The sequence below is a fragment of the Hermetia illucens genome, chromosome 4, assembly GCF_905115235.1.
Source record: "Hermetia illucens chromosome 4, iHerIll2.2.curated.20191125, whole genome shotgun sequence".
NCBI classification, from domain to species: domain Eukaryota; kingdom Metazoa; phylum Arthropoda; class Insecta; order Diptera; family Stratiomyidae; genus Hermetia; species Hermetia illucens.
In genome coordinates, this window is record NC_051852.1 from 35,076,061 (window position 1) to 35,081,575 (window position 5,515).

Sequence of the window (5,515 nt, forward strand, 5' to 3'; positions counted from 1 at the left end):
TTTGACTGGCTCAAGACCGGGAAGTGTCAATGGATATTTTGAAAATGGTTGCTAAGATCCGCAGGAATGAAGTCTCTGTGGAGTGATCCTACCAGAAAAAATATCAACATTTTAAAAAGAAAAAAATAAACAATAAAGGATAACTCCAGAAGGAGGGATGGATAGGTTGTACGCCACCACAGCGTCTTAGGGGGTAGGTGAGGAAAGTGCAGCAACTTTGCAGTCTTGTAGATTACTCGCTTAGGAAGCTATCCCCAAACCTGGCAGTTGGGTATAAAATGCGAAGGAGAGGAGAATGAGAAGGAGAAGAAATTTGAGGTCCGGTACGGATAACCAGCGGGAGTCGCCTGACTTAATGACTGAGTTGGGCTCCCATAATGGACAGCACGCTGGCGAAACCGCTAATCGTGGTGCGGTTCAACGTCCAGGCGGCACAACGACCAGGAGCATTACTCCGCTTGCTGCAGCTGTTTCGCCACAATCAGCGGCGATCACTTCAGCAGGTTCGCATACGCAGCGGATGAAGTGGGCTGAGAAAATGAATCTCTTCATCGTCCGCTCGTACTATGAAATAACGACGTGGGCGGGTACATCATCTTACCGCTCCTTGTTGCACCAGCGATTCGTGTCGAGCGTCTCCCGCAATTCGCAGCAGTACCGCTTTATAACTTGCTGCGACGCAATCCCGGCCGCCATCAGGGAGCTTGTTCCACTTGAGGTCATCGCGGAAACTGGTGACCGAGTCGATGGGGGCAGAAGCGGCGGCATCAACAACACCACGCCGCACTACAGGCAACAGTTTCAGTACTCGCCGAAGCACTCTTTTCTACTTTCCAGCTGAGGTTTGCACTGAGGTTCGGGAAGAATTCCAAAAAGCGTGTGTAGAATTCTCTGAAATTGATCCTTTGCATAGAACAGGTGCTCCCAGGCTCTATGCATTTCCAGCAACTCCGAGAATTCTATCTCAAATCAATGATGAGACTGCATTTCCACTATGTGCTCAAATGTCGCTGCTGCAATTACAATCCCTTGTTTATTGTGGTGCAGTTCCAGCTGTCACGGCTGTCAGAAGATTCACTTTCGCATTATTGATTTGAGTGACCAAACCGATCCACCATGGAAAATTCGTCTGGAATGTCGGCGGGACTCACTAAAACAGGGCAAATGCTAGGCTGATTCAAATCAGCTCTGGCAATGCCAGCAGACGGGTGAAGAATAAAGTACAGAGGGTTTACAGGAAATATGCCATCCCCAGTGAAATACCCGTAGTTGAAATTTTGGACACACTAAAGCAGAAACTGTCATATGCAGTCGGTTACGACGGTATGGCGAAAATCACTCCAGACATGTTCAGAATGAAACTTACGCAAGAAACCAGCGGAGTATTTTCAAATCACTCAACGAATCTCAACAGAGCATTTTGAGGAAGTTTGACGAGCCATAAACAGCTCGAAGGACTGGAGGGGCCAGGTCTCCAATATACATGGTCGGTTGGCATACAGCATAAATCAGATCATGAGTCGAGCGGAAGAATTTCTACCCTTCCTCACCGCGGGGGTTACTTACCTTATCATTAAAAAGGACACGGTGCAGGACCCCGCAGACAGAAGACCGATTACTTGCTTAGCAACCCTCATCAAATTCATAACGTCCATCATTAGTAGACGGGCCAATGCCCACCTTGAGTCCAAAAACATTCTGTCCGAGGAGCAGAAGGGCTGCCGATTTGGGTCAAGGGGATACAAAGAGCAACTCATTATCGACTCGGTAATTGTAGGACAAGAACCCAGAAGCCAAAGAAACCTCTTTAGTTGTGATATCGATTAGCTCAAGGCCTGTCCTAAATCTGCATCGCATTGATCCGAAACTACTCAAGTTTTTGGCGACAGTCATGGAAGCGTGGCAAACCACCTTATCAGCGTCTTCATCTGAGGGTGTCAACACCTCAGAGCCTATCCATATACGGAGAGGAATCTTTCAGGACGACTCATTGAGTCCCCTTTGGTTGTACACGGCCCTGAACCCCTTTTCATGGCTACTGAATGATACTAAGGGACATGGTTTTGCAATAAAGTATGGCCTACGTGCTAAGTGTGAACTGATGATGATATCAAGCTATATGCTGGTACTAACGACCACCTTAGAAGTCTGTTGCGAATAGTAGAAATGTTCAGCTGTGATATTCGGATGGAGTTTCGAATAGACAAGTGTCGAATCTAAGACATTCACAAAGGTCATCACGAGCCACATGCCGGACATAGCATTGGTGACCTCCACAACAAAGCTATGACCGAGATAGACTTCTACAAGTACCTGCAAGGAACCAATGCTCGATCTGATTTGGATACTTCTGCTACGTGTGAAGCTGCTGATGAAATCGCATCTCTCGGGAAGAATAAGATAAGCGCATTGAATGTATTCCCTATCACTTCACTGGCTTATGCATTCGTAATATTGCCGTGGACGAAGATCGATCTGGAAAACGTTCAGCGGCAGATACAGATAACTATGTCCGCTGAGCACAAGAAGTTAATGATCTTTAGCTGTCAGTCAGAATGACTATGTTTTGCTTGGGGCTCCCTCCCCCAGCCATCGGCAGGCTTCTAGTACCGCCAGTACTTCCACTTGGAACACACTGATGAATCCTTGGAGACCATACGACTCGGATGCAGAATGTATATCCGAGAAAACTCGCGCACAAACTCCACGGACCATCTTTGATTCGTCGGCGAAGAATATTATACATCGTCTTGGAACACGCCACCGGCCTTCCACTCTACCCTGGTTGGAAAGTTCACAGCAAAATTTCTCGTGAAGTTCAGCTTGCGTGTGTGTGGTCCGTGGGGAATGCCCAGAGTTTCTGAGGGAGCTTCGCTGTTGAACATCTGGACTCAAATAGTGTTACAGCATCGCACGCTATAGCGTATTTAGGCCGTACGTTAGGTTGTGACGTGCCACAGTGTGTACATCCAGAGAATCAGCGTCGACCAGAGACCCCCTTTCCTTAAAAGGGTCCTCTTACAGGCATAGAAGGCTATACAGGCCTTCTTGAACCTCAATTCTATGTTCAACCTCCAATTTAGTTTGGGATCTAGGATTACACCCAGATACCATACATTGGACGCTCCCTCCATGATGTCACTCACAAGGAGGGAAATCTCCCTAACACCAATATAACTAAGTCGTCGATATACGCGACCACCTCCATCCGGCTTTGGCCAATATGCGTAGAAATTCGGACCAAGACTATCAACCAAAGCACCGGAGAGGTGGCGCCATCCTGAGGCGTATCTTTATTCACAGCTCTTATCAAGGCTACTTCCCAGATCAAAGTGGATTATCCTAGTCTTAGCGCGGATAGCACACATTGGATAAGATACCCCTCATATACTTTTGAGGGTGTGACGGCACGGCGGAGACAAGTAGCGCCGACTCCATTGCTGGCAGTGGGAATACCTCCCCCGACGCGCTGAACTGCCGCCAACACATTTGGCGACCAGGCACGGGGCCGGTGCGCTGTACTTCCTTCTTCTACTGGTTCTCCTATTAAGACCCAAAAAACGTGATTTAATTAAATTCCAACCTTTCAAACAGGTTGGCACGATCAGAAGCGAGGAAAAAAGAGTGGAGACAATCGAAAGGAAAAGCGCAAAAAACGGGAGAATTTCCTAAATTGTCGACAATAAAGAGAATATGCTAAAAGGGCTTCTTTGACGGAATTGGTACTAACGTAAACTATATACAGGAAGGCAGCTATGGTATAATGTTCGTACTGTAGTGACCACTCAATCATGCTAATTATCTCGTGAAAAGCGGTCTCTGGGGATTGCCCTTTGAGGTAAGCGAGCTGGGACCTAGTGAAAGGCATTTTCCCCATAATCATCCTTAAATGAATATCCAGGACGCGCTATGGGGTCTTCAACACGAAAGAGATGAAGCTCTTTGCGAAGTCATGGCTGGGCCTGCCCACTATGATGATGTGAAAACCAAGAAAGTCTCCAAGAATGTGGTAATGTGGTACGTACCCGAAATAGATACAGTTCCGGTAAATCTCGACAAGCTTTCGTACATCCTTTTCTTGCTACTTCTGTATTATAACTGACATTATACCATCTAGGCCTGGGAATTTATATGCAGAGAAATGGTTTACATTTACAGCCCAGCCAATTTTATCCTTGGTAATTACCAATTTGATAATCTCACACGACTGAGGCTGCAATGCTGTCAATGTTCTAACAACAGTCCAACCAGGACCGTCTCTCGGCAGTCTTGATGGCCGCCTTGTACTTCTACATATCAGTTTCCTGACGCTAGCAATATCTTCTTGTTGTATTTAGCAGGGCACGAGAATGCAATTTCGAATGCCTTCCCTGTCATGCCAATCTTACTAATTTCCGCACCGCATCCAATTGTGATCTGAGAAGGACACTCTACAGTTCTCCACCCTTAGAATCCCATTATTGGTTAGTAGGGTGGTATTAAGGACCCCTTTTCAACCATCATAGTTCTCCGAGCGGGAAAAATGGACGATTAGTGTACTGCCCTTGTTACACACCGATAGGTTCGTGTTAATAAAAAAATCAAAGCATAACTCACCTCTTTCGTTGAACTCCGCAGTGTACGCCTTGTATTGACGTCGCAGACTATCAACAGGCTGGCCTTCTTTGCTGCAACGGTGGACATCATATGTTGTGATTCTTCTAGTGGAGCTGATCGGTCGTGAGTCATATAAGCCGAGGAAATATACACGTTTTTCGCTCCGGCCTCCGGACACAGAAAAGCGAGCAGGCTCTTCCTGGCGAGGATTCATACTCTAGGTCTGTCCCTATCAGAGTTTCCTGTACTGTGGAATAAATTATAATATTTGCTTTGGAGCCCTTTGATTGTTCGGCTTCTCCCGGTCCAGGGCTCCTGTATTCGTGCGACATTGTTCTTCTTTTAATAGGAAGACACACAGATTAGCTGATTTATCTGTTTGTGTAGGAGTTCGTCAGTCCCCGTCGGGGCAGAAAAGGTTTGTTGTTCGCCTGGGGTTCCTCCTCATCCATAACCACACAGTCGTTCATGGGAACCCCAGTATTTTGAAGACGCATGGATTAGACGAGCTTGTTCTTATCCATGCTGATCTTCAGCAACCAGATGTAAGTGACCGGTCTCCTGATGATTTCGTCATATTGGATGATTGTGATCTCTACGCCCTCCCCGGCACCGCTGATCTTAGGGAGGCACGAACTGAGAAAGTTTCTCGAGAATTGATACTCGCACGCTATAACGTGGAACCCATGGATCACCTGGAAGGCATCGAAGAAGAGGATGAATCTGCCTGTTCGCCTTCGCCGTCCAGGGAATGTTCGATAACCATCTCCGACCGCCTGGCCTCAATACTGGTCCACACCTCCGGCGCTAGTTTGTTGGCGCTTGTTATATTCTGTTATTCAGCGAGGTCCTATTCATCCCGCTCGTTCACAGTACTGGCAAACAGAATTAGAATTCTTCGCGGTGTTACGACTGGCAC